Raw genomic sequence first — 24,074 nt, forward strand, 5'->3', positions numbered from 1 at the left:
GACCAAGCGGTCACTTTGGCCAGGGTCCTCTGCACACCAGACAACTGGGATGTCTCCATTGCTTTTGTTGTTGGGAATTACTGATGTCAGAGGTGACAAATCCCGGCTCCAAGGTCAGGAGTTGTTCAGACACAGGGAAGGGATGCCGTGGGGTTTCAACACCCCAAACGAGTGATTTTTCACATCCTTCATTGTGGGTCTTTGCCAGGCAATGTGCCTGGCTCCAGCCTGGCCAGGGGCTGCTCCTGCCTCTGTTCCAGCCTCATGAACACACCACCCCCCAAAGCCCCACTGTCACTGGGGCTCGAGGGTGCTCATAAACCCTGCTCACACCATAAATTGAGAGAAAGAGTCAAGCAAGGGCAAGAAGCCCAGCAGCAAGCTGGAAGGAGAGTAAGGAAGGGAAAGGAAGGTCAGAAAGAGGGTAATTAAGGAAATGCACCAAAGAGAAATTATACAGGAGAGGATTAGAAATGTACAATTGGTGTTGGTACCTGGGAACATAAATCACAGAGTTGGAAGGAGATCTCACAGTACTGAAGGAAACCTAAGGGTGATAGTGGACTGATTACGGGTTTGAAATATGGCATGTTGGCAAAAAATCTGTGATGATTTATCTTCTGTCACGGGCTATCCCGGGAAGGTGGCAGGCCTTTCCCATATAGCTCTTCTGAGACTGAAACTCCAGCGCTGAATTGATTTCTGACTCTACCAGTCTGTGCTCAGCTCAAGATGGTAACAAATAACACAGAGAAGAGAAGGGAAAATTAGGAAATCAAAAAGGAGATTACAGTCATGGGAAAACAAATGCATGAAACACACCCTCAGTACAAGGGATGGAGGACAGAGATTTGGGTACCCGTTTGACATTTACACCCCTATAAAAAAACATAACCAGCTGATTACCCAAAATTATCCTTTGGCATGCTATCGTGGGTATACAAAGGTTCAGTAAGTCAGTTTTGCAGTCCTGCCCAAACCCACTAGTGATTACCAGTCCCTCTGAAACTACAAGGTAAAAATCTATACTTTTTGCAAATACCTAAAAATAAAAAGATAATACTAATCTAAGTAATGGCAATACGGAGGGGTTAGTTGGAAGATGAATTCAATCTCTGGATTAAAATATGAAAGGCTATTTGGCCACGTGCTGTGCAGTAATTACAAATCCATGGCACCAACACCACCAGCGCACCCAGTCAGCAGCTCATCGCGGTCTGGGGCCCGGACCCATGTTGCCGGGGCAGCCAGCGCGGGGGACCTGCAAAGGGCTGTTGGTGCTGCAGTGGTGGGAGGCAGATTAGGAGCCTGAGAGAAGTTTCAGAAGGATCTGCTGGCAAGAAGCATAAACAAAAAATAGGCGGTGGCAGGAATAAAGCCGAGAGCGGGGAAAATGGAGACGATGATCAATACCTGAAGACCAAAAACAAAAAGAGAACTGCAAACAACTTTTACTCTTGACCTGTGCAACCAGAGGCCTGAACTGAAGATCTGTTTTCCCTTAGAGAAAGTGTAGGCACAGTCACAAAATGAAACAGATTTAAATGAGGGCATGGACTGCAGCATCTCTACAGTGCATTTAGCCCTCCAGAACCCCACACATGAGCCTGGATGGAGGTCCTGACACAATAGGAAGGCTGGCCCTGCGGCATCTCTGCTGGCTGGCCTGGCTGTGTGGACACAGTGCAGCTCAGGGAGCAGGGAACATGCCTCCATCCCAGAACAGTGACTGGCTGACAGCTGCTGCTGCCCTGGAAGCAGCGAGAGCAGCACGACCTCCCCAAGCACAGGCAAGGTCCGGGGTGCCGCAGCCAGCTGGGGCCATCATGTTCACCCAGCCCTGCCCATGAGCCGCAGCACAACTGGGCCACCCGTACCAGGGCACATGGGGAAATACAGTGCTGAATTGATTGCCTCAGGTGGGTCCAAAGACAACAGCATATATATTTTCATAAAAGGCTATATGGCTCAGGTTAAAGAAGCAATGCCTAGGGATGGCGGCTGTGGCTTGCTTGTGGTTCATCATCATTATCCTGTGGGTCCATGAGGTCCTGAGCAGCACCGAATACAGTGGACAGGGAACAACCGTTTCCATCTCTTCTACTTTAAGAATGAAATGAGCAGGGGAGAGCTCAAACCAGGAGAAGACGCATCATCACACAGCACATAATTGCAGTGCAGGGCTTGTTACCAGATGCTGAGGACCTCAATCAGACCCCATGCTGATGGCAGGCTCCAGACCTCCAGCTATGGGATCCCATAGCCTCTTCAGGACACCTGCACTGCTGCTTAGCCAGCCTTGCCATTAGGAAAATTCTCCACATTTCCCAAAAAACTAACCTAAAATCTCCCTTGCCCTTCATTTGTTCAAGGGAACCTAGCAGCAATGCAGCACCTCAGTTTTCCTGCTGTCCTACTTCCAGGCTGGCTCCATCTGGGTGACAAGGAGGTCAAGGGACCGGCTTGTTCAACATCACCGGGTGCCGTGTTGGCACAGTCAGGATTAAAGCTGGGGAATCCCAGGGTTCACAGTCCTTCGCCTGACCCAGCCTAAGCACAGGACTCCTGCTGTAAAACAGATGGTAAGGAAAAACTATTGGAGGACATTAATAATAACACATAGAAAACTAGATTGAAGGGATCAGGACATAACAGAGGCTCTGAACAGTAATTTGTTGCCTCTGTGGTAAATGAGGAGGACAGATGCTTGCTTAAATTTGGGGATTACGTTTTGTAGGCTAAAGAAGATAATAAATGCAATTATTGCAGTATTAAAATGTTGGTCCTCCAATGGACAAGCATTTCAGAAAGACACCTGTCATTAAGAGCTGGGGATGAGGGGACAGGTCCTTGGGAAGGGCAGGGTTGAAGTCTGGGGGTCTGCCGGCCAAGTGCAGTGGCAGTGCCACCACCCCCAGCCCAGAGGTGCACCCTCGCCCCCTTGCATGGCCCAGCCCTGCCTCGTCTGGCAGGGAGTAGTGACAGAAACTAAACCTTGTCACAGAAGAGTCACCTCTGGCAGCAAGAGCTCGTGCTGTGCTGTCTGTGATGCCCTGCTCCGCGCCTTTCAGCCCCGGCAGCCTGGAGATGCAGTGGGAGAGCAGAAGCCTCCCGCGCCCTCAGCTCTGCTCCCCGCTGCCTGCCAGGGCAGCACCCAGGCACCCTTCTGCTGCCCTCCTGCCTGCCGCCTTTAACGGGGATTTACCAAGAAAGCTGTGACTGCGGTGGAGCCACCCCTGGCCCCTCTCTCCTGCCTGGCCCTGGGTCTCAGCATGCACCAGAGGACGTGCACTGCGCCTCCCATCCAAAATCCGGGAACCTGAGCCCCAGTGGAGCATCCTGGCAGGGGGAGGATACTCATGCCCTGGGCTGCTGTCAGGCAGGGTAAACAGCCATCACATGCTGCTACTTTTGTGGCTTTGAACAAGTCAGATTGTGGGACCAGTCTGAGCTGAATGTGTCAAATGGGGAAGCACGGGCTGGACTGTGCAGTTGCTTGTTTAGCAACTTCTTTGAACACTCACACAAACAGTAAAATAATAAATGAGAGGTGTGAGGGATGTACTTTAGCCCAGTGAAGATTTATTCTTCAAGGGTTCTGTGGGGCATGGAAAGAGCATCCTTTTTCCACAATTTTCCAGGAAAGTTTAGCACAACATGCCTCCCTTTCTGCCTTTTAGCTGGTTTGTGTGCTGTTTGGGCTTTGGTAAAAGTCATGTCATTTTAGTGGGCTAGCCTAGGTGTATGTAAGGTTAGCACAGGAACACCTTGCCGGGATAACTGAAATGGGGAGGATACGTGAAGCCCGTGAGCCCCTGCTGTGGACCCCTGCACCCCGCAAAGTGAGCCTGCAGGAAGGGGCAGCGCACCCTCGGCTTGGCTGGCTGTTCCCTGTCTTTACATTCACAGAGGTACCCTAAACAAATAGATGGTTTGGGGTTCAAGGGTTTTTTTCTTCCTTGCTTTTGCCACAAGCTTTGGGTGAAGAGTTGGCCTGAGTGGCACTGCTTGTCATCAGAGCAAGACCCAAGGTGGAACCCAGACCCAGACCCCGCAGCTCACTCTCAGGGGTGCCCGGATGGAGGTGGATGTCTGGGGAGGCTCCTGTGGGCTCGGTAATGCCTGCCATACCTGAAAAGGTTGATAATGATGCTGAGATCCAGAGGGATGACTGCTTAATCCCTCTCTTGTTCTCCTTTTTGGCTCTCTGATCATTGTTAGTCTAATTGGTACATCATGGTTTATGATAAAGATCAAGCCCACCGGGCAATGGCAAGTACTGTAGCTGCCTGGGGTTCATTTGCTGCAGTTCCTGTGTTTATTATTGCTAGAATTAAATAGTTTCCCATGGAGAAATGGCTAATGATGTCACTAAAATATGAGGAGGGAGGAGGCAATTACAGCTGCTCCTGACCTAGCTGTTCTGTCTCAGACAAACAAAACGGCCTCCTTTGCTGTGTGCAATATAAAAGGCTGCCGCGGTGGGCTGTGCCTGGTGAGCCTGCGGAGGCAGGAGGAGGAGAGGGAAGTGCTTTATGAGGGGAGAGTCTCCTCTTCGTACACAAATATCTAAAAACTATTAATTTCAGGCAGCAGCTAGGAAGAAATACATGAAAGGGAAATTGATTTCTATTTAAATGGTATGTTTTCATCACCTTTTTTCAGAGCATGAACATTCATCTTTGAGTACCTGTGCTAATTGATTTCAAATGCTATTCAACACAATCACTGTAGAATAATAAATCTAGAGGCGAAGAAGTAAAAGGAGGGCTATCGGCACGGCACGGCTGGAGGACGCAGCTGGGAAGAGGGGTGAGCTGCAGCGCAGGGCACAGCCCCTGGCCCCCGCAGCATGTGCCCAGCTGGGTCCCCACACCAACAGCCCCACGGGTGCAGGCAGCAGGTACAGCAACCAAAGACAAAAGGTACACAACCAGCCTGCAAAAGAGGAGTCATTAGGGGACTGAGGAGGTTTACAGCTAATACAAAGGGTCCAGCTAATCCACATAAGCTCTCAGAGAGAGGGGGCACCACAAGGGAGACTGGGCACAGGACTGAAATCAGGAGCTGGAGCCCAAGCTGGCCAGGTGGTACACAGGCTGTGGGCTAGGAAGAGCCGAGCATCCCTCGGGCACTGCAGCGGGGCTGCATCCCCAGCCAGCCCCTCACAGGGGCCAGCGTCGCAGAGCACAGGGAAGAAGGAAAGAAGGATTTCTCCCAGCCGGGGCTGGCAGAGAGCCTGGCTTTGAGGGGCGGTGGAGGGGACTGCCAGGTAACCAGGAAGGCTGAGCTACTGCCAGCTCCTGGAAATGGTCTCTTTTATTGAGGGTTTTGTGTGCTCCCGCACACTCCTCGGCTACATCACTCCGTGTCATGCTGGGATGTAAAATGTCATGATGCAAGGGGCTGCCAAATGGAGAAAGTTAAAAGAATCCCTTTGAGCGCTCACACTGTGAGCCACTCCTCTCAAGAGCACTGTTAGTCCTCGCAAGCACCTGAATTAAATTTATTGCCAGGGATATTGGCTACAGTGTCTCCCTGTGCAGGAGAAAAAGTAAATAAAATTTCCTTCAGGCACATTGATTCTCACCGTCAGCCATCTGATGGTTACACAGAACGTAAGAAATGAAGGAGGTGCCCGGGCAAGGATGAGACAGTAGCGTTCAGTGGGGGGCAGCAGGCTCTGCCCACCCTGGCAGCACCCAGCCCACCTGGCCCAGCCAGAAGAAAAGCAGGGAGAGAGTGGAGGGGCTGGGAGGGAAACAGCAAGACCTGAAGATGAAAATAAGCACTCCGTGCCATGAAACATTCCCGATGCTCCCCAGCAAGGAATCCTGGCAGGTGTGAGGGGTACTGGACACAACTCTGGGGCCCACAGCTGCATAAGAGCAGGGAGCTCCTGCTACAGCAGGGCAGCTAGGACTGATGCATTTCAACACCATCTAGTGCAAAGGACACAAGCAGGAGGGTATCAGAGAGGAGACTACTCTGGGGAGCAATGGCTCTGAAAACCATCTATCTTTCAGGTGTTTATCCTCAAATAAATAATGGAACATGATACCCAAAAAAGCCACTGTGGAAAAATGGTCTAATGGAAGCCCTGGCTAAATGCGAACGTGGTGGGTGAGAAGGAGGCAAGCTGCTCCTGCCTCAGCATGTGGCACTTGTGGACAGATATTGCAGTGCTATAGCCTGTTGTGGTACTTACATCTCAAAAGGATGTTGAGAAATTGGGGAGAGAAAATAGCCATAAAAATTTCTTGCAAGCCAAAAATACACTGCACAGAAACTGGCTAAAAGATGTTGAGCTTGTCAAGAAAAGAGTGGAAAATGCCCTGATTACAGAATATGGGAACTTTGGCAGGAAAAAACGACTAAATAACAAGATGTCTTTAACCTGAGGTCAGCTTCACAAGGAAAGGGCCCCCCAAATTAAAGCCATGAGGGCGAACAACCCAAGGGGGTGGTAGCTTTGGTGTCTCCTGACAGTCTGGATGCCCTTCCCCACAGACCACCCACACAGGCACAAGCTATTGGGCACAACATAGGATTAATGGGTGAAATTCAAAGACCTTTCATAAACGAACAATCTATGAACTTCAATATGGCATTGTAGTATAAAAGCTCAACAGCAATATTCATATTGAGTTATCTTCCGATTTATGGCGCATAAGATTGACTGGTTTGACTCTCATTTAATCTGAGTCACTTCATACATCCTTGGGAAGCAGATATATGTAGGAATGGCCCAAAACTGAGATGGTGCTGCAAATTGCCTGTTCTTTTGTACCCTCAACCACTGGGTTGGAGCTGCACTTTTTTGCCCAAATAGCTAGACCATTATGAAGCTGTATTGCATGGGCATCATCTTTTCCAAATATACTTGGCTCGTTCACTCCCACGTGTCCTTGACCGCAGTGAGGAATCACACTGGACACAGTGAGCAGGAGCCCGGGGCTGTGCGGCGCGGCAGTGGCAGGAGGAGGCTGGTGCTTCCAGAAACAAGGAACCACTGCGACTCAGGACGAAGCTTGGGGAGCACATTTCTTCCTCTCTGTCTTCCACTGCCTCCTCATCTCTAGATGAAGGACCTGTAACCTTGCCAGGGAGATGGTTAGAGCTTAACAGAAAAAACAAGCAACAAACTGCCCTGATCACTGCTACCGCAATTAAACCCAGAAACAGTTGGAACACTTACATTGATGCAGCTGGGACTGCAAGCAAAGTAAAACCAGTAAAATAATGGCCAGTGGACAGTCAGAGACCATGCAAAGCCTATTGATTGCAACAGGGTCTCTCTTCTGTACAGCAGTGATCTCAGAAGGGCTGAGCTTCTGGCAATTTATAGCAAACAATGTATTGTACACCATTATCTGTGCATCCTGGAAATCAAACTGAAGCATCTGGGTCTTGCTAGTACCCATTTATGTACAAACAGACTCTGGTAAGGAGGAGCAGGAGCATCCCAGCGGGATGGATCCTGGGCTTTAGCACCAGGTCCCAACAGGTGCTGGGACAGTGCTCCCTGCACACATTCCTGCACAGCCCCCAGCACCACGAACGGCCACCCCGGACGCATCCCCCCACCCTTGGGGGCCTCATGAAGAGCCATAAAGAAGGGCCTTGTCATGTGTTGGCACTTATGATGCATTTAATTTAAAAGGGCTTTCCCCGATGTTCCCACCTGAAAGACATCTCCACGGCCCACTGCTGTGGTGGTTGTTGCATGCCGACCACCAGCTCACCATTCAGCCAGGGTGCTTCCACTGGTGCGCAGCCAAGGACTTGAGAGAAGGGGGGTGGCATACAACTGAGCGACATTTGATCTCAGATACTGGGCTTTGGGGTAAAGAAGGGCCCTGGCTGTGGGTCGGAGCCCAGGATGGACCTGGGAGTTACCTGGGAAACAGGGCAGAGGGGAAGGGTTCAGCCTTGCTCCTGGCAAATGGTGGCCCCATGGCTGGGCTGGCTGGGGGGCACAGCCCTGCACCCATCAACAAAGCCCCATGCCAGCCACGCAACATTGTTCGAAAACATGCTTACGGCTTCACACTGCAAGTCATCACAGAGGCCAGCATAAATTTACAGCAGCAGAAAGGGGAGGCCCTAAAACACAGGGTGAAAACACAGGTGTAATAGTGTCAGCGAAAAGGAAAAGCCCAGATCAGGAATTCACACTGTCCTACATTCCCTGTGCCAATAGAGGGAAAAGCCTCCAAAATTTCACAGTTAATTCATACACTTTACTTTGGATACCGTGGAAAGTATAAAACAACCAAAGACAACCTCAGGGTAAGTGTATAAAGTGCTTACAAACTGCCAAGCAAAAAGTCCAATGTGATCTGTGCACCGCAATCCCAGTTCTGTGTTTTCTGAAAAATCAGTGATCAATTCTTCGTGGATTTTTTAGAACTTCATGACAGCAAGACCTAAGCTCAGGCTCCCACCACACCTGCAAAGCTGCTGTGGGGCAGGCGGCAGTGTCCCCAGGCAGGGACATCCCGGCAGGACAGCTCATGGGGTCCAGTGAGCATAGTACAAGAGCAGTTGCCTGCAGTGCAGCCGGCAGCTGTTCCCCTACGCGTGCCGTGCCATGCCATGCTGTGCCATGCCATGCCGGGGAGAAGATTGCCCTGCAGCTGCCCAGGGCTGGTTCAAAAGGATGATATATCAGCAAGGTTGTATTTGGGACTGTTATATATGAGCGGTTGTCTAATGGGTCTCCGTAGTTACAGCCTGTAGTTGGTGCCTTGAGAAAGGAATGAAAGCAACAAATCAACCTTGAAACAAAATTAAAACCAGTGTGCTTCACAGCCCATCGAGGGCAACTGCTTGGCTGCGCTTGCCTGCGGCAGTGGGGACAGGACATCGGGGTCCTGCCACCACAGCCCTGGGGACAGCAGCACCCTCCCCTAGGTCTGTGTGCCAAACTGCCCCATAAACCCCCCATCAAACCACAAGGGAAAGGTTTTCAGCCACAGAGGTGGGAGGAAGGGCAGTTGGGAAGGGGCAGGCTGGGCATGCTGCCACTGCCAGGGATGATCAGGAGCAGCAGCTCCCAGTTGCAAACCTTCCTGGGATCCATACAGCAGCATGATGAACACAGGTGTATTTATTTATAATACCTACTCAAGCTGCCCACATTTCGTGCCAAAGGATTTTGTAGGCAGAATGCATCTGTCCACATCAGAAAGGCTGTCAGAAGCGGTGCTAGCCCCCGTAGCCCCCACTCCCAGCACTAGCCCTCGCTCCCCGGCCAGGCGGGCAGCCCCCGGCACTGCAAGGCAGGTTCCCAGCAGCTACCTCCTGCCTCACAAGTAACGAAGAGATTTCACTGTGAGTTCAGAGGTTGTGAATTTGATAAACTGTCTCATATTTTTAAATGAAAAAATGATACTTCATCTTTCTAATGACAGAAAAACTTGAAGATGGTTTACAGTAATATATGCCTTTTTTAATACATGGCTTGCAATCTCAGGCCAGTGGCTGTATGAAGAATGGAATAGCAGGCAAAAGGTTAATAGAGCATTGGTCCTTTTTTAATTGAAAAAATGACTGAGGGACCGTGTAGCAGACTGAGCAGTAATATTATTACAGGCTGTAAGTACTGTTCCAGAGACTTACTGTTCATCTGGGAGCAGAGTAATGAGCACCGGGCTGTGTCTCCTGCCTCAGCAGGAATGCGGGCTCACTCTCAAACAGGTTCATAACAGCTCGCCTTTGAAAATGGAAATGATTTCATGAACGTCCTTTGCAAACTTTGTGTGTGACATGGTCCTCCAGAAAGAAGTTCGCTGAATCACTGGCAAAACTAATTCCTCCAAAGCATGCCTCAGTAGCATCACGCCCAATCTGCATTGGTGCAGAAGGTACTCGGGGCCAGGCTGGGCTTTGTGTTTATGGGGTGCAAGGATGCAATGTGTTGCCCTTTGATCTAACATATTTGGCAACACTCCCCTGGGTGTAAATCAGCATAGCTGTATTGATCTTAGGTAAACTACAGCAATTTATACTGCCTGTGGATGGGACCCCTGCGCCCTTCCCTGGCACTGCCCATCCTCTCTGCTGCAGGTAGCCCAGCACCAGGAGCATCCCTGCACCGGCTGGGCACCAGGGGTCACAGCACACATAGGCCCTCCTGCATGGACAAAGTGGAATCACTTCGCTTTTCTGCTATAAAACAATTATGGAGCTTTTATACACCAGTCTTATCAGGCTTAGTGTGTCTTGTAGAGCAGGAAAAAAAATCACAGCAATTTGGCTGGGTAAGCAGCCAGTGCACTGCAGGCCCCCACCCTGAGCCCGGTTCCCCAGGGTGCTGGTGTGGGGCTGGAGAGCTTGTCTGCATGTGGGTGAAGAGTGGTCCTTCTCCACAGCTGCCGGGGCAGGCACCTGGGTCAGTGAGTCACAGCAGGGGCCCATCGTCGTGCCCCACGTGTAAGGCTGCATATGCATCTATAAGCACTGCATGCATACTGGCCACAGCACAGACTGCACCTGCGCTGAGTGTGGCAGCCCCGGCACTTAAACCAGAGGCTTCTCCTGCAACGGTTGGGTTTGAAACCCCAGGGAAAAGCTGTGTGCACCACTAGAAGAACCAAAGATAATAAATGAAGCCAATAGCACAGGGGAAGCTCTCCAAAGCCTGCAAAAGTGGACCTTGAGACTAAAACTACCCTGCAATCCTCCAGGGGAAAGATGCTCAAACGATAAATAAAAGATGAAACTTGTATAAATTATGGCAGTAAATCATAATGTGAAGAAATACTGAGCTTAATGTCCTGCTTAGGCTACAAAGGGGAGGAGCGGGGCTGACGGTCATTCATTGGTTAGTCCCCTGAAGCGAGGGGTGTTGCTGAAGGCATGAAAAATAGAGAATCTGGGGAGGACAGAGGGGCGGAGGTGGCAGTTGCAGACAGGGATTACTTTCAAAATACATGGATGCAGCAGGAAGCCAGAGGGCCGGGGTCTGCAGGGTCAGAGGGCTGGGGTGTCCCTGTCCCCACAGCCCCATGGCAAGGGAGCACGGTGGAGGCAGAAGCTGGAGAAAATAAATAGCATTGATGGAGGGGCTTGGTGCTGCGCAGGAGGTGGCTAATTGGGGTAGACAGCCTTCAGGACTAGTTGCAGCAGGGAGGCTTCGGCAGCCATTGCACGGTGCTGGTGGTGGGGCATGAGGCTGGCTGCTCAGCCCCAACATGCTGGGGAGCACCGTAATGCCACAGCGATCTTCTCCAGAGATGGCAGCAGGCGTAAATGGCATGACTGAAAGCCTGCAAGGGGAGAGAGGAAGAGGGGGAGGAAGCTTCCCTGGAAAATGTGACAGACAAGGGAAAAACCACATTTCAGCCTGCAAGGATGAAAGGAACCACATCCTTCCAGGTTGGCTAGCACCGGATGGGCAGAGGAAGAGATGGGCAACACTAGGCGGGAGGTTTATTTGGGAGCTGGAGTTAGTACCTGGCTCAAACCAGAGCAGCTCCTGAAGCAGAGACTGTAGTGGTGCAGGCAGGGCTAATTGATGAGGAATTGCCATCAGAGCGCTGTGTCATCCAGAGGAGTTGAACTCTGGGCTGGCTGGGAAGCAAGGCTGTTAAACAGGTTGTGGCGGTACTTCGGGCTGGTAAGGATTTATGGTCCGGAGGAGCAGCTCTATCTGTCATCTGTGAAAAGCCTCATTTACAGAGAGACGCCGTCAGGAAAGGCAATCAGCTTGAAACCTGCTAAGCTGGGAATTTATAACTGTTCTGCAAGGGAGAGCTCGTCCCTTCATTCAGCAGGAGCTGCAGAAGCAGCAAAGGGAGGCAGCCCCAGGGACCTCGCACCCCCCTGAGCAACACCCACGCTGGGGGCACATCCCCCTGCAGCCCCCTCGAAGAAGCTCTAAGTCCAGACAGTAAAAACGGCAATGGACTTCCTAAGCAGGCTCTGCAAGAGATGGTCATCTCTGGGAGCAGCTGGGTGCGCTGCCATTAGGCACACCTTTCCGTCTCCAGGGGCAGAAGGGAATTCTCATGGAAAAAGAGAGGAAAAGTGCATTGTGGAGATGCTACCCAGCCCCTGGACCTGGCAGTGCCAGCTGGGCTGTGGCCTTTTGAGCGGGTATTTGTGCTCAGGGCATGAGACAGTGGCTGTGGCTGATGGCTGTAGGCTGGAACGGCTGCTGGCCACTCAGCCCGGCTGGCAGGGCACACTGCAGGGACGGCCAGCCCCATCCCCTCTCTTTCTGTGTCCCGTTGCATTCCCCTCCCCATCCTGGGGCTGAATGGAGGGGGATGAGTTGGCATGAGGTTGCAATGGCCTCCGTCTGCTTGGTGGCACTGTGTATCCCCCGAAACAGGTCCTTACAAAACCCTGTCCCTGTCCTCTCGCTGCTGGGGTGACAGCCTGGCTGCAGATACCAACACTTCGCGGGACAGCCCAGGCACCGAGAGCAGTCAGCCCTGTGGGGATTTAAATTTTTTTACCATTTGCAAATATTTGCTGGCAGTGGTTTATTAAGGTTGCACAGGCACCTGTGCTAGCAGAACCCACACTCATCCTGCACTAGGGTCCCCCCGTGATGGACCTCTGTATAAAGCCCCTGACTGAAGGATAGATAGCTAACATCATAATTTCTGCTGCATTTTTCTCCCTTGTGGAAGATGAGCTCCAGTTATTCCCATCCATCTCATTCTTTCAAGTCATCTTCATTCTGCAATTTCCCCTCATCCCGAAAAGAGTAAAATATCGATCCATTTCTTTCCAATTTCAGACCAGGAGAGGGAAGGAGCCTGGTGAGAAGCGGAGGATGCCTTCCACCACTCTTAGTGCACGTTCCTCCCACCGCTGCCCATTCAGAGCGTGCGAGTGCGGCTGGCCGGGAGTATTGATTCCTCCCCGGAAAGTGCAGCAGCACCCTGACCTCTAGCTCACCCTGCCAGAGCCAAAAATACACAGCTCCCAGGTGCTGCGAGACACAAAAAATGCAGTTTCTCCACCGGAGAAGGTGAAGGCAGTCCCAGCCTGCGGCTGCGTGTGCCCTGCAGCTGCACGGGATTGTCACCAGCCCAAGTGATGGCCAAGGCTCCTTCGTCTTTCTGGCACTGCATTGCAGTGACAATCCTGAACCATATTTACATGCATCTGCGAGAAAAGGATTGATCTTGTGAAAACCATCTTTTTCTTTAGAAGATAAGGAAATGCATTAAGTAAACAGAATTTAAAAACAGATGCATTCATCAAGCAGTCACTCCCCAAAATAAGGAAACAAATAAATAAAATAAAATTTTAAAATAAGTACATTTCTCAAGCACTCACTTCCAAAAACCAAGGAAATAAATAAATAAGATTTTAAAATAGGCACATTTCTCAACGAATCACTCCTGTCTGTGCCAGGGGGACAAAACCAGACGGGCACTAGCACTTGAAGAACTTCACCCCATCGCAGCCCCGCCATACAGCACTGGACTGGGAGAGGAGGGGGCCAGCAGGAGCATGGGACAGCAAGGCTTCCTGCAGCAGGGCCAGGGAGCAGAGCCATCCCACAGGAGAACAGGGAGTGGGAACGGTGGAAGGCAGCACCGAGCCCCTGGGCTGCCCCCAGCCCCTGCTGGTGTGGGAAGTCCCAGCCCCAGCCCTTCTGCAGCACCTCTGGAAGGATTTAGCGATGGCAGCAAATCCCTCGGACAAGCAGGATGGGCCCGTCGCATACCACCAGCGGTGTGTGATTTCAGCTGCCCCGCACAGCCTCACAGCGAGGTGGGACACCTGACATTTGCACGGCGTACACTTCTTAGAGAGTTGGCAAAATTAAAGTCAAATACGCACCAGCAGAACGTTCTACAGGCAAATGTCTTTGCCGTAGCGTGGTTACTCTTACACAAAATTTATGCTATAATATATCACTATTGTACCCTGTGCCATGTCTGACAACAGATATGATTTTAGGTGTCATACAGCAGGCATTTAATTATTGGAGACATGGGCTTAATGGTATTTGTGTCAGAGGAGTGAACGGTACAGATGTGTCTTAACTCAAGGAGACTGAAATGCTTGCTTCAAAACTACCCCTCCTGATAATAGGTAATTTTACAAAAATGGTTAAATGAATCAGATTCAAACAAAGTCTGTTTTTTTCATCTGATCAATAGGTCCAAAAGAAACAATGCCAGATATCGTGAGTTATTGTGCAGCATTGATGGCTGTCAGGACAATGGGGATAGCAAAGACAAATACACACCTTTTCCTTGGTTATTACTTTAAGCCTTTTATTATCATTATTATGGGTGATTAAAAATCCCATTAATCAGATGCTAAACAGATTAAACTCTATGAATTAATTTTCTGGAAATAACTAAGACAAACATTCTGTGCAGAGCTCATTTAATGAAATAGAAGCTGTTTATCTGCAAAATTAGGGCTTGTGCATATCTGAGCTTCGGCTGGAAAAATCCACCACCGTGTGGGCACGGTGGGCACAGATTGGAGACACCACCGATTTTTTTACCGGTTCTAAGTAAAAGAAAGATCTTGCTCTAAGTAATTTATGATTCATTACGCCAAGAGCTCATTAGCTAGGACTGGAAAATAAAATTACAGTCAGTTAAGAAATAATTCCTTGATTTAGTGCTTAAGCAAAGGAGGCTGAAGGACAAAGGGAGCACGTGCTGCCCAAGGGGGGCTGCGGAGCCCTGCCCCGGCGGGGGCTCAGCCGAGGCCAGGAGGCTCTCGGCAACAGCCATGCCTCTCCCTGTGGTGCAGCCCTGGCACAGCTGAGCCACCTCCTCCCTGGGCCAGCTCTGCCCTGCACTCACTGCATCCTCAGCTGGTGCCACGCTCGGGTACCCCCTATCCCCTGTGCAGGGAGCCGCGAGTCTCACTGGCATGGCGGGGAGCATCAGCTCCGCTTGCCAACGCTGAGCTGGCGCCGGCCACCGTGCGCTGGGTGAGGGGTGGCATCCTCTGGGTGCACCTCCACATCTCGGACACATGGCTTAGGGACAAAAGCCAGCGCCAGGCACTGCTGCGGGACCCCTGCAGCTGAGAGCACGCAACCTCGGCTCCAAAGTCCTCCCCTGAGCCTTGCAGTGGCTCCCCAACACTACAGCCCCGAGCCTCCGCTTTGTTTCACCTTTGCACTTACCCGTGCTTATAAAACTACCACAAATAATTGGTTAAAAGCTCTGGATTATAATAGGCAATGTTTTAATTGTACGGACACATTTTTACTGGTGAAGTTTGGCCTCTTATTCATGAATGTAAACAAAACGGTGGGGAGCAGCCACAGCCCGGGAAACACCTGTCACCTCATCAAAGACCAGCACAATGCCTTCAGCACTGGCAAGGTCACCATCCCCTCACCCTGCCCTGATGGACCTGGCACGCTTGCTCGGCTCACAGACCTCAGACACCTGTTTGACTGTCCATGGCACAGGTCCTCCAAGCACACCTTGTGTCTGGCACTGCAGTGCAGACCAGGAAGGGAGGCCTTGAAGGAGCGCCCTAAAATAAGATGCCTTCTTCTGGTACACCAGTAAAACATGGATCTGGGGAACTCCAGGCCGGGGCCAGCTTCAGAGGTTGAGGCACACGTAACAGGCAACGTGCTTTTCTCTAGGCTGAAGTGCATAAAGCAGCAGAGGAATACAGTTTCATCATATTGAATCGTTCAACCCAGGTCCTGACTCAGCCCCTGAAGCCCATTGACAAGCAGAGGTGAGATTTTAAGTCAGTCTGAGGATTTTCTTGTTGGTTTATCTACCTCTGTGCTCCTGCACAAGTCACATCCTCGGCCTCTTCTCCATAAGCAGGAAGGAAACAGGAGCCACGGTTCCTGCAAAACCATTTTTACCTGCTAACAATTAAACAAGAAAAAGGTTCTTATCTGTTTTGCCATTAATGACAATGATATAGGAAATGAGCATTAATTGATTTTTTTCACCAATTTCTTTCCCTCCCACAATTATGGAGCTGCCTTTGAGTGTAAAATATGGGAGCCAATGTGGTAAAAAATTTTCATCAACGGTGAAATAGCGCCCTGGCCAAGTGGTTCCGCAGCGTGACAGTGGCACAGTTTGCCTTTCTGGCTTAGGTGTGCACATGATGCACGAAGCCCCTGCATGATCCCACAGGAAAAGGCTGGCAGAGGAAGCGACAGGGCGCTGTGGTTCCTGTGCTGCCCCACAGCCCCCCATAGCCCCCATGCTGCCCCATAGCCCCCATGCCGCTGCAATGCCCTTCCCTGCTGGCACAAGCCTTCGGTGCTGGAGCCAGCAGGATGCGGGTGCTGCAGCCACTGCTGTGGGAGAGGGGGCGGGAACCCTGCCTGCCCCACCACTGCAGCCTGGCCTTTGCCACAGCCTCCCAGGGCACCCAGAGCCCCCGGGCTCGTTTGCTGCTGGGCTATATGGTGCACAAGCATGTTTAGACTCTTGGTCCTGTCTGCCATGCAACCGCGGTAATGTCCTCCTGAAATTATCCAGCTACTCACTGCTGTTAGCCCCATCCCTGGTGTGATGAACAATCCCAACCTCTAAGGCATTTCCCTGGTTCCTAAGTAATGCTTTTGTGTTAAAAGGAAAGCACTGGAGGAGCTTTTAAACCAAGTATCCAACCCCTAGAACACCATCAGGGACAAGTGGACCTTCTGCTTGCATTCATTTATAGCCTTCCCTAGAAATTGCCTATTGAATTACTATTTCTTGTGCCTGTTTAAATAAATAGGCGCATTTGTTATTGCTGTTGAAAGTTCCATGTTTGGCCTTTTTAAGTCATTTGATTAGGAAGTAGAAAGAATATTTTAGCAGCAAAGAAGGCACTGACAATCAGCACTAGTATGAATAATCCAATTTTCTTTGCAAAGAAGGGCAAGGGTCCTCCTAGGAGGTCAAAGCTCCCTTAGCACAATTAGAACTTTAATTAATGAAATTGGTTGAGTTTCTGCTGGCAGAGGTAGTGTGTTTTTCCCTGCCCAGCAGAGATCTAGGAGGGGAGATCTGTGCACAGCACAAGCTCCCTGTGCCATGGGGAACCTCCTGACCGGCACAGACCCCCTGCTCCCCACAAACACAGCCAGACCCCCCACCCTGCCGTGGCAGCCATGTGCTCTAGAAATGTGTCTTTGGGGCTCTTCGTTTAATGTCAAGAGCAAAATTGGCCTTCTTCAGTGGCTTTGAGATGAGCGGCACGACTCTCGGTATGTCATGCTGTTCAGACATGCTGTCTGCAATTAATATTGCATAACAGCCTCCTGATTCCTAAATTATGTATTTCTCCTTCTCAGCATCGTGTGTTTTTTACAGGGTTAATTATTTTCCATCATTCCGCCTTTAGCAACAGTCGTCTTAATTAAGGGGGCCAAGTTCCACTCTCATTTCTGCCTGACGGATCCTAATGAAATCAATGGAGCCACACAGTGTAAATGGGAGAGGGATGGTGCCTATCTACATAAAAATAAAATGTTCCCTCTCTTGTTGATTAATGCGTAGAATTAAGCCAAGGTGTAATCTCCAACTTCTGACTAAATGTCACTGAGTAAATTACTGCAAAACCCCCAGTCGGAGGGGCTCTTCCATGCACAGTTCACATCTTGCCCATTCCCCTCCAGCTGCCCGCCCCCCCACTGGGGGACCGAATAGCAGCAAAATTCTTGGGTGAAACCCTGCCTCTGCAGAAACCAGCAGCAGCTCTGCCACTGCACCAGCCTTGCTTTGGGGGATTAAAAACAACCACAGAAGTTTGCAGTGAGATTCCAAGGTCATTGTCACCTCTCCTTCCCCCTTCCTCCCTGCCCCCCCAGGCTGTCAGACGCTCAGCCCCAGAGCTAGGCATCCACCAACTCCGCATTCCCCAGGGCTGCGTGCTGCAATTGGGGCCACACTGGCACCCTCCGTCTCTCCTCACCCCGCAGCTCCAGCAGGACCATGCTGGTGGTTGTCCCCAGCCCCCCACGCCTGCCCAGGGCTCTGCCAGCAGGCAGACCTCCCGGACATGTGGGTGGTGTGCTTTAAGGCTAGCAAACAGCTGGCAGGGGTGGCAGGGTGGGAAATGCTTTAAAACATCTGAAAGCACCCATGCCTGCCGGTGTCCTCCCCTGGGTTCAGCACGAGCAGTAGCCCCCCAGTCTTCCCTGCCCTGCCCTGCTGCCTCTTAACAGCCCTCTACTGCTGGCAGCAAAAAGGCTAATCTCAAACTATTCCTCCCTTGCTTGCATTTCCTGACAGCAGCCTATTAAACCAGACCCAGGCATCCATGCAGCAGAGGCTCCAGTAAGTGGATCCACATGCAATATTCATGGATCACTTCAGAATAGTTACAGATCCATCACACTTGGCAGCAGGATGGCGAGCGCTCCTAATGCTGAGCTTAAGCACCTTTTTGAACCGGAGCCCTGAGGATGACCACACTGCTCAGCCTGGAGAGTGGCCGAACAGGCAGCAATGCTCGCTGCGTCCAGGCGACACGGGCAGCCCGGAGTCTCCTCTGGCAGTGCCAAGGAGGCCAGAGTCCCTTATGTTTCCCTTAAGAAAAGGCAAAGGTCTCCGGGAGGGGACAAGGTCCACCAGCCAGCGTCATCAGCCCATCTCGCCCACATCCCCATCAAGGCTGCATTCAGCACAAGAGCCCTGGGGTGCCGCGCGCTGTCCCCGCTGGTAGCATACCCCTTTCCTGTCAGAGCCTCGCCCCCACGCCCGCCTCCACCGAAACCTCCGGGGAAGCCCTGGAAAGCCCTTGGGAGACCTGGGGCTGTAGGGCATCCCCAACCTGTGAAACCTTTGCTTGTGCACCCAGCTGGAGCCATCAGATAAGCCCCTGCAGCACAGCGAAACCAAGGGAGCCCAACCAGAACTTAATTCCCTCGCTCTGGGAAAGGTTTGTTTACCAGCATCTTACATGTCTGGCCAGCACCACACTTCAGCTCCAAAACCAATCTCATCCCCCAGGATTAATTTTTACACAATCATTCCAGAGTCTATGATAATCACTCCATAAAAAAATTAAGAGATTTGGGATTTTTTTCAGTGCAGAGAATTAGGTCTAAATACAAGTAATCTGCAGGAAGCTTAGCCGCATGCACACCACTAATCGCTCCCTTACTCTTCCCAGCTTTAGCCCTTTCATTAGTATTTTCCATAGTAGGGTTGTTTGTCCTTGCTGAGGTCAGACTGATGCAGACAGTCAGACATCCCGAGGGCCAAGGCCATGTGCCAGCCCATGGAGGCAGAGGACAACATCTGCAGCAGCAGCTCGGGTGAGTGGCAGTGCTGTGTGTCACTGCAGCACCATGCATAGCTGCCATGCCATACATTGCTGCAGTGCCAAGCATCCCTACAGTGTTCTGCATCCCTGCAGTGCTGTGCATCACTGCGGTGAGCAGCAGAGCAGGGCTAGGGGCACAGCTGGGCTCACTGCCTCTTGCTCCGCTCCAGAGGAGCCTCTGGCATGGGACCACTCATGCTCTTCACCCTGAGATCTTTCAGGTTTGCTTTGGGAGGGAGGTGCAGTAATTAGCATGGGAAACTTCTAACGCCACAAGCCAGCTGGTGGGATCACCTTAAAAACATAGCAAACTATCAAAAGAGATGACTAGCTTAAATCCTGAAGCCTTTAGTAAATTCCTAGTTTAACTAGATGAAGCGTGAATAATAATCTGGGAGCTGGCAATTTCCCCAGACCCGGGCCAGTTGTCTGTGTGGTCCTCTGAGTCCCCAGGAATCTCCTTCGGCTGCCACAGGCAGCTGCCGGCTGAACACAGGGAGCCTGGCTGCCCTCCGCATCGCCCAGCAGCCATCGGTGGTGTGCCTTGCTTTAATGCTGGAGGTGGGATGGACAGATGGAGCCCACCAGGCTGGCAGCCTTTCTGCTGCCATCCCCTGTGCATGCCTGAGCTTCCACCCACTGCACGGCTGTCACTCCTGCCTCACTCTCACCTGCCAGGCTCACAAAGCCCTGCCTGACCAGCCCTTGTCTTGCATTTATAAAGCAGTGAGCAGAGGAGGTAGCTACACACACATCTCCTCTCCGATGGCACCTCAGGATTATTCCTGAGTTTTGACACTGTTTCCCACTGAGGCTTGGGGCTGAATTCTTACATGTTCCTGGTGGGATGCGAGTGGGCCAGCCAATGCCTGGGGCTCGGGGTGGTGGGCAGCAGACTCCTGGGGCTGCCAGAAAAGTGAGGGTGCAAAGGCTGAAAGAAAATGTTGTACGTAGTAAAGTCAGAGAGGTGTGCCCTTTATGTCCAGCAAGCATTTTTGTAAATATAATTAAAACAACTACATATCTGGGACTGGTCTGACCACATGTATAAGGATGCAGTGCCATATTTTTAAAACAAAATAACTTAAGCACTTAGAAAAGGACCCGAACAGACTTTGGGTACTTATGTTCAAAATAATTGTCCCAGGAAACCCAATTTAGCAGCCACCCAAGCTGAAAGCACTTAGGCACACTCAGGCAGGCGTTCAACAAAGCATTTAGCTACCCGGGTGCTGCATCAGCAGAAACCTCAGAGCCTTCGCTCAGGGCAGTGACTCAGGGAAACCACAGAGGCTTGGTGCTGGGACGGCTGGGGTCCCATCTGGCCATGGGCCAGGTCCCACCTGAGTCAAGTCTGGGCCCCAAGCACCCACTGCAGTGCGATCCCCTGTGCCACTCCATTTGCCTCTGGCTCCTGCCTCTGCTGGCCGCTGCAACCTCTTGAAGGCTTGGGAAGAAAGTGGCTCGCCAGCATGCACGGCAGCGTGACGGAGCAGCAGGTGGCTCGCTCCTCACTGCCCTCCCTGGGGAACGAATTTTCAGTACAAGTGGAGATGCTGCAAACCCACAGCCTTAGCTGCTAAATGCAGCTGAGGAGGGAGAATGCTTCTGGTAATACATTCATAGATCTTCACACACCAGCAGGCTGACAAGTGCCTCGTTTTAAAGAGGATAAAACTATTTTGGGTGTAGCCAGTCAGACAGAAACAGCCTTATGCTTGGAGGCCCTAAAGACAAGCTTCAAAGAAGGGAGGGAAACCACAAAGATAACCCAGAAAAGTTTGATTTCAGTGGGGGCAAATCTTCAAAGCACAACTTTCCTGTAGAGTTAAAAAGTCCCATTTCCATGAATAAGTCAAAAAGTGGGAAAGGTCCTAGGAGCACACCCAACCCGACAGGTGTTTCCTCCATCGGGCTTAAGAGCAAATCAACGCTTCTGGGTTTTTTTATGTGGTGTAGCTGTGCTTCCCCTCCACTGAAATGCCATCTCTCCTCTGCTCCGGCTGGTTGAATCCTTGTCTCTCCTTCCAACACATTTGTTCTCTTCTTCAGTCTTTTCTAGCATCAGTAAAAATCCCGTTGGATGTATCTGTTGGATGCCCTTTCCTTACTGGCAGCGGGCTGATGGCTGGTGGTGGCCTCGGGCTGGTCCTCCTGCCCTGCCCAGCACCCACCACTCCCTATCAGCTGCCCTGGACGTGTTGTCACTGCTTACCATCACAGCCAGACCCTCTCCCAACCCCTGCTCCCCCCACCTGCCGCAGGCTCCATTTCTCCTCACAGCAAGCATTGTGCCAGCCGTGCAGCCCTGCCCCCCCGGCGGGGCACAGGAGGCCTGCGCATTGCCAGTCCCCCGAGCTGCTCTCCTCCTTTGGGCACAGGGAGGAAAGTCATGACCAGGCTGCATTTTGCAGCAGCAGATTTGATTTTTTCATCATGTGAAAGTGGTCTGGAGGAACTCTCCACCCAGCGCTTCCCAGGCAAACTCCGGCTGCAGGGAAACCCAGCACCTCCTCATCCAGGCAAAGCACATGGAGCCTGTCGGGGCTGCGGGAATCATGCCCAGCCCTCACTGAGAGTCACCCGGGCCAGTGATGACAGGTCCTCGCAGAAATGCCCTGCCCAGGTGCCAACGGCCCCTCAAGCGGCCGGGCAGCGGGGTCTGTCCCACCACTGCCGCTGGGCGCTGCAGCTGCAGGAGAGGTTTCACATAGAAGGTGTGCTCCTCCTTGGAGAGCCTCAAATCTCAACAGTAATTCCTCCTGATTTCCCACCGTGTGCCACTGCTGTATTTTCTAGCAAACACACTCACTGACAGGTGGGTGTTTGTCACCAGCCAAGGAGCCGGCACCAGCTGCACCGTGGTGGGAAGCCACTGGCAGCCTGGAGGCATGGGACACGTCCTCTGCTGCCCCTTGCCTTCAATGCAGCTTGCTAAACACCCTGTGAATAATGAAAATACTGGCTTACCAACCCACCACCTCCTTCAAAGCTTCACACGGAAAATAAGCCACCTAACTGAGAAGAAATGTTCCCAGGACCCAGGCAGGGAGCTCTGTACCTGGGTCTCCCCACTCCTCTCCCCTGCAGCCTCTGGCGAGCCGAGCTTCTGTGTCAATTACAGGAAAATCAATAAAGATACTGTTCAGGACTCCTTTTCACCATTCAGCACGGATGATATCCTTCACTTTCTAGCACTGATTCATTTACTTTCAGCCTCTCCAGGGGCTCCTGACATATTGCTATCTCTGAAGAATCTGAAGCAAGAACTGCCTTTGTTTCCACTGCAACTTGTTGGCGTGCGCAGGCTCCAGGGACGGGGCTGCTGGGGCTGGGGCTCACAAAGGGGTCAAAAGGAGAGTGGCTGTGGCACATGGCAGGGTTTTAAACATTTCTTGCCAAAGCACCTTTCCTGTGTCCTCTCAGATTGCATTTGCATGGAGACTGGGCAGGATCAAGGGGCAAAATGGGTCTAAAACCATTGGCGTGCCACTGAGCTCCTTCCTCCAGCTCCACACAACTCCAGCCAAGCTGTCCCCAGCAGCGGTGATGCAGGAGCCCTTCTGCTCCTCTCGCTGCCCTGCCAACACCAGCACATCCCTCTCCCAGCATCAAATCCCTGCCTGGGCAGTATCTCCTGGCAGTGTCACCTGCTTCCGCTGCCAGGGGCTTTGCTGGGACCACCAGGGAAGTGCCTGGCCTGCCACTGCTCCTCGCCCCCTCATCATGCAAAGCCTCCAACCCACGTACAGCTTGTGCTCGACGGCCAAGTGACACATTTAGTGTGCTCTGGGGCATCACAGGCACAGCTGTAGAAGGGGCAAAGCCCCGCTTGCCTGGCAGCCTGTGGGCAGTAAATACTCTGCTCTCGCTCATTAGCTGTGGCAGAGGCAGCTCAGGAGTACCAAAGTACAAAACCCAGCGGCTGTGGGTGCTCCTGCTGCCTGGGGAGTGCTGGGAGAGTGGAAAAGTGCATCACCAAGGGCTGCACACTCATGCTCAGGTGTATACCCAGCCCCAGGACACATGGTCAGAAACTACATAAGAGGATGTTAAGTCTTATAGAACTGATTTCCAAAATATCTAAAGGCAAAAATTTATGGAGAGTATATCCTGGGCTGCCTGGGTGGACACGTTGAAGCTGAGGACACCATGCACTGGGTAGAGGACAACAGAAACCATGTGAAGAGTCATGTAAAAACCCCATTTCCTATATCAAAACAGTGTTGTTTCCTACATTCCCATCCTTTTCTCTCCCTGCCAAAGCCACAGGCATCCCGCAGGACTGAGATATGGACCTCCAGGCCGTACTCAGGCCAAACTCCCACTGAAGGCTGAAGAACCATGCTGTGACGTAAAACCCAGCCCTGCAAGCTCCCCATGTTCCTCCTCTTCAAAGAGAGCTTTATACATGGAGAGCTTGTAGGATATAGCCCAGAGCAAGGATGGTGCTACAAAGACAGTATTTATTATTTATAAGGCACTTGTATGAACTCAGGGCTCAGAGGCAGAGCTGTCTATGGGGGCAAGCTTTATAAGGAAAAAAAAACTAGCTTGAAGAAACACTGCAAGTATTGCAGTGTGCAGCAGTCATGTTCATAACAGACATTCTTCGGATTACAGGCATCAGGATCTTCTGGAGTTCATGTTAAATTTGCTGTGCAATTTATGGGGCAGTTTAATTACCACTAGGGTTCTTTTAGGTGGGAGCATGCCCTGAACACCAGGCTCCTAAAGAGCAAGGGGGCTTCCGACCTGGCATCGGGTTCTGCATTTCCCAGGCGCAGGCTGTGGTGTGGGCTTCCGCAGTCCTGTCTGTGCCATACAGGGATCTA

This window comes from Falco naumanni, chromosome Z (genome assembly GCF_017639655.2).
Source record: "Falco naumanni isolate bFalNau1 chromosome Z, bFalNau1.pat, whole genome shotgun sequence".
NCBI classification, from domain to species: domain Eukaryota; kingdom Metazoa; phylum Chordata; class Aves; order Falconiformes; family Falconidae; genus Falco; species Falco naumanni.